Genomic DNA, 11,390 nt, shown 5'->3' on the forward strand with positions numbered 1-11,390 from the left:
AAATTTAGAGAAGAGCTAACACCTATCCTACTCAAACTCTTCCAGAAACTTGCAGAGGAAGGTAAACTTCCAAACTCATTCTATGAGGCCACCATCACCCTAATACCAAAACCTGACAAAGATGCTACAAAAAAAGAAAACTACAGGCCAATATCACTGATGAACATAGATGCAAAAATCCTTAACAAAATCCTAGCAAACAGAATCCAACAACATATTAAAAAGATCATACATCATGACCAAGTGGGCTTTATCCCAGGGATGCAAGGATTCTTCAATATCTGCAAATCAATCAATGTAATACACCACATAAACAAATTGAAAAATAAAAACAAAACTATGTTCAGTTTGTCATCTGTTTTTCAGATACACTATTTGGAGTGTGCAAGAAATAGAAATTGGATATTTTACCATTTACTGATAAGACTTGAAGGAAAAACAGAGATAAAATTGTATTCATAAGATTAGTTTTGTTTTCCCTGAAAATTAGGAAAAGTTTTAATTCATGGTCCTTTTGCTTTTTGCTAACAATTTAGAACTTCTCAATGAAAAATAATGGATAATCAGGATTGCATTGGAATAAAATATCTTTATTAAGAATTTTAGACATGTAAGAGACTATTTGTTCAGAAGAAATATTTATGTATTGTTAGTCCCATACATATCAATCTTCAAGTTGTGAACTTTCAAAGATGAGAATGTGCATTCACATATCCAATCATGTAAGTTAGTTCCCATGTCTGGTGTACATTGTCATGTGCGTGCACCCTCAGCAAGTGGTTGTGCTTTTGTGTACCTTACTGTACAGCACTGTACAGAGTACAGTAGTACAGTGCCTTTATTTCAAGCTACCGCTGCAAGAGGACGACTTCATTGAAATCCTTGCTGTGCAACACAAGGAGCTCACTACTAAAGACCTGATGGAACTGGAGGCCCAGAGACAGGATGAACAAAGACAAGAGGAAGAAGTAGCAACTGAACAACTGAAGAGATTCACGATGCAGGAAGGGGCAAGGGGATTTTCTTTACTTGAGGAGACACCATTAAGTTTGTGAGGCATAGGACCTAAATATAGAATAGTAAACAGAGGTGGCAACAGCTGTTCAGAATTCAATTGGTGCTTCCGTGTCATCTATCATAAGAAAAAGAGAGCTACTACCCAGACATCACTGGACTGTTTTTTTCCACGAGGATAGATAGAACTGAATTCAACAAGGAACCAGAACCTGTGCCATCACTGTCAGGAATGAATAAAATTGCAGCTTGCCCTCCATCTCCTATTGCTGAGGATCCTTCAGTTCTAAACTGTCCTCTTACTCTCCCTCCTTCAGTCACTCTCTTTCCTACTCTTCCTACATGTTCACTTGATGCCAGCCTCAGTAGGTCAGCTGTTGTACGGTACTACAGTACTTTTCAAGGTACTGTACTATAAGGTTAGAAATGTTTTATTTTCTGCATTTCTTATGTATTCTTTGTGTGAAAAGTAGTATAAACCTACTACAGTACAGTACTATATAGCCAACTGTGTTAGTGCGGTACCTAGGCTAATTTCGTTGGATTTAAGAAAAAATTAGACTTACAGACACACTCTTGGAATGGAAATCATTCTATACTTGAGAAATCCAAGTGCTTTCTAGAAAAGCATGCTGAACCTGCATTTATTTATTTATTTATTGGAGGATAATTGCTTTACAGTGTTGTGTTTGTTTCTGCCATACATCAACATGAATCAGCCATAGGTGTACATATGTCCCCTCCCTCTTGAAACTTCATCCCATCCTGCACCCCATCCCACCCCACTAGGCTGTCACAGAGCACTGGGTTGAGTTCCCTGTGTCATACAGCAAATCCCCACTATCTATTTTTACATACGGTAGTGTATATATCTCAATGGTACTCTCTCAACCCATCCAGCCCTCTCCTTCTCCCACTGTGTCCACAAGTCTGTTATCTATGTCTATGTCTCTATTGCTGCCCTGAATATAGGTTCACCAGTGTTACCTTTTCTAAATTCCATATATATATATGATGACATATAATATATCTTTTACTCCTTTTGACATACTTCAGTCTATGTAACAGGTTCTAGCTTCACTCACCTCACTAGAACTGATTTGAATTTTTCCTTTTAATGGCCAATTAATATTCGATTGTATATATGTATCACAACTTCTTCATCCATTCATGTGTTGATGGACATTTATGAACCTGGTGCATTTTTAAGGAAGACAATAACACTGAATAAACTCAGCTGAAGAACTATTGACAGAGATTCGTAATATTGCATAGGAGATGGCGATCAAAATCTTGCCCAACAAAATGAAATGCAAAAAGGCAAATTGGTTGTCTGAGGATGTTTTACAAATACTTGATAAAAGAAGAGAAGCAAAGGCAAAGGAGAAAAGGAAAGATATCAAGGAAACATTTCATGCATCATGGGCATAATAAAGGACAGATATGATATGGAGCTAACAGAAGTGGATGATATTAAGAAGAGGTGGCAAGAATACAAAGAACTACTGAACAAAAAGATCTTAATGACCCAGTTAACCATGATAGTATGATCATTCACCTACAGCCAAATATCCTGGAGTGTGAAGTCAAGTGGGCCTTAGGAAGCATCACAACCAACAAAGCTAGTGGAGGTGATGGAATTCCAGCTGAGCTATTTCAAATACTAAAAGATGATGCAGTGAAAGTGCTGCACTCAATATGCCGGCAAATATGGACTACTCAGCAGTGGCCACAGGACTGGAAAAGGTCATTTTTCATTTCAATCCCAAAGAAGGGCAATGCCAAAGAATGTTTAAACTACCACATAATTGCACTCATTTCACATACTAGCAAAGTAATGCTCAAAATCTTTCAAGCTAGCCTTCAGCAATATGTGAACTGAGAACTTTCATATGTACAAGCTAGATTCTGAAAAAGCAGAAGAATCAGATATCAAATTGCCAACACCCACTGGATCACAGAGAAAGCAAGAGAATTCCAGAAAATCATCTACTTTTGCTTCATTGACTATGCTAAAGTCTTTGACTGTGTATATCACAATAAACTGTGGAAAATTCTTAAAGAGATGGGAATATCAGACCACCTGACCTGCCTCCTGTGAAACCTGTATGCAGGTCAAAAAGCAACAGTGAGAACCAGACATGGAACAATAGACTGGTTCCAAATTGGGAAAGAAGAATAACAAGGCTGTATATTGTTACTCTGCTTATTTATCTTATATGCAGAGTACATCGTGTGAAATGTTGGACTGGCTGAAGCACAAGCTGGAATCAAGATGCCATGAGAAATATCAATAGCCTCAGATATGCAAACGTTACCACCCTAATGGCAGAAAGTGAAGAGGAATTAAAAGGCCTCTCAATGAAAGTGAAAGAGAAGAGTGAAAAAAGCTGGCTTAAAGCTCAACATTCAAAATACGAAGATCATGGCATCCGCTCCCATCACTTCATGGCAAATAGATGGGGAAACATTGGAAACAGTGAGAAACTTTTTTTTCCTTGGGCTACAAAATCACTGTGAAGTGTGACTGCAGCCATGAAATTAAAAGATGCTTGCTTCTTGGAAGAAAAGCAATGACAAACCTAGACAGTGCATTAAAAATCAAAGACATTACTTTGCCGATAAAAGTTCTTCTAGTCAAAGCTATGGTTTCTCCAGTAGTCATGTATGGATGCGAGAGGTGGACAATAAAAAAGGCTGAGCACCAAAGAACTGATACCTTCAAACTGTGGTGCTGGAGAAGACTCGAGAGTCCCTTGGACAGCAAGGAGATCAAGCCAGTCAATCTTAAAAGGAAATCAACCCTGAGTTTTCATTTGAAGGACTAAAGCTGAAGATGAACATCCAATACTTTGGCCACCTGATGTGAAGAGCTGATTCTTTGGAAAAGACCTTGATCCTGGGAAAGATTAAAGGGAGGAGGAGCAAGGAACCACAGAGGATGAGATGGTTGGATGGCATCACTGACTCAATGGACATGAGTTTGAGCAATCTCCAGGAGATGGTGAAGGACAGAGAAGCCTGATATGTTGTAGTCCATGTGGTCACAAAGAGTCAGACACAACTGAGTGACTGAACAACAACAAAACTCAGCTTGCATAGAAAATAAGACAATAAAACTGCAGTGTTCTTCATATACAGACATTGGACTTTTAACTTATCCAGAATGCTTGGGCTCAGCTTCAATTTTACCTTACAAAATTTTTCTAAAGCTTTAGTAAAATAAATTATATGGTATCTAAAATTGTGCCTGAAACCCACCAATAATTGCTCAATTAATTCTTATTAGTATTCTTTCATAGAATCTAATTTTCACAGAGTCTATAAAATCAAGTTTATCTTACGTTAATGGTCATTTACCATACAGGACTTCCCCTGTGGCTCAGCTGGTAAAGAATCCACCTGCAATGTGGGAGACCTGGGTTAGATCCCTGGGTTGGGAAGATCCCCTGGAGAAGGGAAAGGCTGCCCATTCCAGTATTCTGGCCTAGAGAATTCCATGGACTGCGTAGTCCATGGGGTTGCAAAGAGTTGGACATGACAGAGTGACTTTTACTTCAGTTTCACCATACAGGAAGATTTACAATGGAAGAATTATTTCTAAGAAACATACTAAATCACATGAATTAATAAGCAAATGTAAATAAAAATCTGGAAAGCTCAGTTTTCACTATTAATTTAAGAAAATCATAACACACAACACTATGGTTAAATATCCCAAACATTACTAGCCTAAATGTATTGATGTAATTATTTTAGAAAATAAAATGGCATAGATATCTCTAATCTCAAGAATGATCAAGTAATTTAAACTCAGGAGAAATTTTATAACAATAAAATATTTTGATGGGTTTCAAGTATACATATCAAGAGTTTATAGATTATTTAATGTTCATATAAAAATTGCATGACAAAAAAGAAAATTGTTAATTTATATGTAGTAAATAGCAAATTTAATAATTTTATATAGGCTACTAGTAAATTTATCCTATAGAATAAGGCAATTAGCTATTAAAATGTCATCAGATACTGAAAGAATCTATTAATTTAGTATTAAATCAGGAATTTTATTTCAGTTCAGTTCAGTTCAGTCACTCAGTCGTGTCTGACTCTTTGTAACCTCAAGGACTGCAGCACGCCAGGCCAATAGAGTGCTGCTTTAATAGATTAGAATTTTAATAGAGTGCTGCTATTTTCTTAAGAATGCTTCTATGTAATAGTTCATTCTTACAACATGGTAGGTTTTCAAATGAAGCCTTGGGGTATATTTAACACTCTTTGATCCATAGAAAAAATTGAATTCTAATTTAAAAAAAAGGTAAATTAGAAAATTTTATATTTCAGCATAACTTTGAAAAATCATCTAAAGTAGTCCCACTCAAAAATAGTCTGAAATACTTTCTACTCTCAAATTTATAAAATACATAAATATGGGGCATGTCTCTTGGTATGAAGTTGCTAATTGAAAACATCAGATCTGTTTTAAGGTTTTCTGGATACCCATGTCCTTTAACTTGGTGCCAATTTTTACACGTTTGGGAGGATGATGTTACAAATGCTGGGTTGGAACGAAGTCCAATATATTTAACCAAACCAGTAAAATCGAAGGGTATGTCCTGCCATATTCATAGGGCTATTACAGACTTAATTTAAGACTATTTATGTTTTATAAAAGTCCCTCGAAAACTAGGCCTCTAGTGTCCATATTCTTGTTCCTGGGTCAAGACCCCTGAACTAAGATCTAAAACCTGATGCAGTAAAAGCCTGGAGATGAGATCAGGGTTCTCACTATGTTCCAGCATTTTACAAATCATACCAATTAACCTTCTGTAATAAACAGAACAAAGAAATTTAAAGAGAAATTTTTTTATTTAATTATTTAAATAATTGTAAATTTCCCAACTTCAAAAGGATTACTCTGCACTTAAAACTGTCTTTATTTCCCAAATGTGAAGACTGTTTTGAAGAAAACCATAGCTTCCCAGGTGGCACAGTCATAAAGAATTCGCCTGCCAGTGCAGAAGACTTCAGAGACATGGTTTCAATCCAGGGTCCAGAAGATTCCCTGGAGTAGGAAATGGCAACCTACTCCAGCACCCTTGCTTGGAAAATTCCAAAGAGTCGGACCCAACTGAGTGACTGAGCATACACAATGACACTAGAAAATTAATATCAAAATGTCCTTAATGTCTTCTTGAGCTCCCTATGCTGATTTTCAGACAGTTGTTAACCTAACTAAAATGTTCAACAAAACATATATAATTAACAAGATGTCCAGTTGAGTGCTAGCATCCGGAGCCACTTTCACAGCTGGGTACACAGTTCTACTCCAGACATTACCAATTAAGCTGTACTATTTGTGCACAGTGAAACAAGCTCTGAAAGACTTTTCCCTTACTCAGGCTTCAGGAAACCTGGGAAAGAGGACATCTGCCAGAAGAAAATAAACATAGGTGGAGGATAATTATTTGAAATTGCAGTTGCCATGAATTGTAAATATGTAAAATTAAAATGCAAAGCATTTTCTAGAAACTTTCCTCTTCACTTTTTTTAGCTCAATTAATTACAGCTTCATGAGAAATCTCACCAAAGAAAATAAGTCAAGTAAAGCATTGGCACAGTTTGTGCAAGTTCTTTTAAGCCTCACTTTTTTGTAAATGTACTATTTTTTGAGACTCTGCTATAGAATTGAGATGTAGTGCATCTAATTGTTGCATTTATTTTGTTCAGTTATATGTGTGTTTTTATTGCATGTATTTTCTTTTGCTTTTTCCTTACATGGTTCCATGATGTCACATTTTTTTGGTAAAAAGAACGCAATTACATAATAGCTAATAAACAGTGTGGTTTCTCAAGCATGTGCACAAACCCAAAAGGCATTTTAAGCATTTCTCTTTCCTTAATAATGCCATAGTGTCTGGGATAAAGGATCATTTGATAGAAATACCAGCCCACTGGATCACTGCTTCAAAGGAACACAGATTTCACAACACTTAAGTTTTCTATGAAAGAATGTGAAATTTTGAACAAATAAACTGTACAATGCACAAAGAATACAAACAAATTTTTGGATTACTTAAAGTCTAGAATTTAGGTGCAACACATTCTGCTTAACATGTTTAAAAGTGGAAAGAAAAATTAACCTAAGTGACAGTTTAAATATATTGTAGTATCAAATAGGGGAAGGCTAATTTTCATTAATGAGAAAATCACAAATAAAAAGAATACAATTTTTTTCATGATGTCAGTCTTTGGGTTTTTGTCTATCATTTGACATTAAGAATGAGAAAGGAACCCTCCTAAGTTGTTGGTGGGAATGTAAATTGATGCAGCCACTATAGAGAACTGTATGGCAGTTCCTTAAAAACTAAAAGGAGAGTTACCGTATGGTCTCACAATCTCCTTCCTGGGCACATATTCAGAAAGAAGAAAAATATAATTTGGAAGGATATATGCACCCCATTGTACATGGCAGCACTATCCGCAAATAGCCAAGGCATGGTAGCAACCTAAATATCCACTGACAGATGACTGGATAAAGAAGATATAACACATGTATAAAATGCAATATTAGTCAGCCATAAAAAAGCAGGGAAGTCATGCCACTGGTAGCAACATCGACAAACCTAAAGACTGTCATACTAAGTGAAGTAAGTCAGACAGACAAAGATAAATACCACATGATATCACTTACATGTAATCTAAGAAAAAAGGTACAAATGAATTCATTTACAAAACATTGACACACAGACATAGAAAATACAAAGGGAAAAGGAGGGGAGAGATAAATTAGGAGTTAGGGATTACCATATTCACACTAACATATGTAAAATAGATAAACAGAGAGTTCCTACTATATAGCCCAGGAGACTATGCTCAATGTTTTGTATTAAACCTGTAAGGGAAAAGTATCTGAGAAAGAATATATATACATATATATATGTGTATGTGTGTATATATATACACATATATTTGAATCCTTGTATACCTGAAACTAATACATCAATTTAAATTAACTATATTTCAATTAAAAAAAAAAGAAAGATAGTCCAAAGAAGATACTTAAATGACCAAGAGGTACATACATAGATGAGATGCTAAACATCACTAATCACCAGGGAAACGCAAATCAAAGGAAATCACAAGGAAATCACCTCACACTTTCTATCACAGCTACTCCCAAAAAGAGTACAAATAACGAGTTCTGAGGAGGATGTGGAGAAATGGTTAACCCTTGTGCACTGTTGAGAGAAATTGAAATTGGTGCAGTCACTTTGAAAAACAATCTGGAGGCTTCTTAAAAATTTTTAAATAAAATCCCACATGATATAACAATCCTATTTCTGGGCATTTGTCTAAAATAATTGAAAAATGTATGTGTACACCCATGTTCATTGCAGTATTACTCACAATAGCCTTAAGCGATGTCAACTTATAAGAAACTACTTAATGAATACCTTAGAACAACAGAGTTGGCTCCTGTGATGACCCCTGTTTTAGGCAGCACTTTCACCCCTTAGCAATCCTTTCCCTATTCTCCTTTTTACCATAACACTGATCAATACCAGACGTTATCCTTTGTCTTTATTGGTTTGCCTATCATCTATCTTCCTACAGAAAGAAAAGAGTTAGGAACTTTTTCTCACTCATTTCTGCTCAACCTCCAGCAGCTGAAAGGGAATCTGAAACACAGTAGGCACTTTGTCCATACTGAATTAATAGTTTATTTTATAATAAATATAATCTGTTTTAAAAAATAATCAGTATATTAAAATTAAAAGCTGAATTTATACACAAGTTCTTTTAGCTTTTATCAAAATGAAATTAATTGTTTATAAACTATAAAAGGTATAAATTCAATGAAATGTCTCTGTATAGTTAATGACAGTAAAAGTAACTGTGCAATTTTTTACCTATATTTAGACCAAATAAGCAAGAACAAAATTAATGATATCATATGTGTGACATTCTTTTGAAAATGACATTCTCTTAAATTGTGAAATTTCTCTCTCAAACTGAAGATAAAATATATTTCTTGTATTTTTTCTAAATAGAAAGCTTACATATTTTCACCTTTTACATAAGATCATTATCATCCATAAAGCATAATATTAAATATAAATTCCTTATTTTCATGGGAAGGTCTATGTTTCATGTTGCATGAAAAAGGATAATAATAAAAAATCCTTTGTGTGGTTTTCAAGTAGTCAAGAATCAAATACAAAAACATTAAAACAAAGCAGATTGCCAAAATCTAAAATCTAAAAACATTAACTAATCCATGAGCATAATTCCTTAACAGTTTTACATGGACAAAATACTCTACAAATTTATTATAATCTTGCATGTATGAAAGCACTACCTAATTGAAGCAAATATAAAAATGTATTAACTTCAATGAACATTAAATAATAATATGTATATGAAATAATTGTAAATCACAAAGTTTTATACACATGAAAGGAACTCCTAAGCTTCTTCCTTTAAAAATAGATTAAAGTTAATTGGATAGAATGCCAAACTGTATACTGCATAAAATCCAAGTCATAAATGCTGGGGAGGATAAAGAAGGACTCAGAGGCACTATAGTAATGAAAAAAGATTCTAAAGTTCAATTCAAACTTTAACCGAATATAGTAGACAGTCTAACATGAATCCCAATGACCCACATTTGTGTATAAGCACCTCAACTTATGTATAAGCATAACCTTTACCATGATTTTGACCAACAGAATATGGCAAAGGTGATGTGATAGTGCTCTTTTGGTTGTTACAGTCTATGGTAAAGAGAACAGATATTAAGAGCAAATAAGGTTTTAAATGAGTTCACTTTATGTATGTCAAAAAGGAGATTATTCTTTAAAAAAAAATGCAGGCCTGATCTAATGAGGTTTCTTTTAAAGAAAAACAATTCTGGAGGTCAGACCAAAAAGTCAGTGAGTTCTTTTCTGGCTTTGAAGAAACCATCTTCCCTGAGTTCTGAGCTGCAAAGAAATAAATCCAACCTACAGCCTGGAGGAGGAAGCTAAGCCTCAAATAAGAGTCCAGCCCTGGAAGAAAACTTGATGTGAGATCCTAAACAAAGGACCCAGCTAGCCTGTGTCCAGACTTGTGACACATGGACACTTTGAGAGAATCTTAGTGATATCCAGCGTGACAATGATAAGCCATTTGTTGCAACAAAAACCACAGAGACTGAAAAGTACGCATGAGCATAATACACTCTTAGATTGTGAGAAAACTTGGCCGGATAGAGGAGTGGGAATTCCGAAAGTTGGAATTCTGAAAATACAATACTCCAGGTAAGGCCCATGCTTTATATGTTGACCTATCTCTGTTTTACAAATATGCATTGCACATATGAGAAAACAAAATCAGAGTTTTGGTTGCAGAGTGTAGAGTCAATTAGAAGAATCTTAAAAACAAACACAGAATTTCAACTTACTACAGTAAAAATCAGAGATCCACTGATGATTTCAGAATGCAGTGACATTTGAAAGCTTACTTTAATCAAGAGGAATCTCAAGGAGTTAAGAAGTCTGTATCTGCAGAGGATAATCATTATGATCATGGAGCTGCTTCAGACAGAACTTGGTCTGAGTCCCAGCTCTGTGGGCTACATAAACTCTTAAAGCTTTGGTCTCTCAATATCTACCTGATAAGCTGTTGTGAATATAAAATAGAACGATGTTTATAAATACTTAACAAATGCATGGCATTTGTTGCCATGCATGGCTATGAGTCATCAAAAATGTTACTTTGTCATTATAATCATGAATTGTATTCACTGCAGGAAGAACCAAGAATTAGTAAGATCAATGTAGAAAATGTAAAAATTAAATTCTGGTTGACATGGGACAGTCTGGGTCAAGGTAAAAGTGAAAAGAGAATAGAAAATTGAGAATTAGATAAAGTTACATTACAAAGGGAAAAAAAGAAGTCAAAACATGGAGACCCATAATATAACAATAATGATGTAAGTTTAAAAGGTGTACAAAATCCCAGGCTTAGGTGAATGGGAAAAGTGTGTCACTAACCGCCAGGCAGAAAAATTAGGCTCATGGACCACGGTAGGGTTGAGATGATGAGTTTGTGGAGTTTGTCCTGTCACCATAAAATCAGAGTTAAAATGTCTAGCAGACTTTTTGTAAATACATTTGTGGAGTTCAGATGTGGGCCAGAGTTATGGATTTGGAAGTTATCTATGAAGGGAGAATAACTGTAGCTGTTATAATGAATGAGCTTCCTGTAGGGCTCTAGTAAGAACGAGGAACAGTGAATAGTATGCAAAATGGTGCAGAAATTTCAAGATTAAAAACTTTTACACCAGGCTTCATTTCAAAAGTAAAATTCTGAGTGTTGCTAATCAACATGTA

This window comes from Giraffa tippelskirchi, chromosome 11 (assembly GCF_054371585.1).
Source record: "Giraffa tippelskirchi isolate mGirTip1 chromosome 11, T2T-mGirTip1v1.2.pri, whole genome shotgun sequence".
Lineage (NCBI taxonomy): Eukaryota > Metazoa > Chordata > Mammalia > Artiodactyla > Giraffidae > Giraffa > Giraffa tippelskirchi.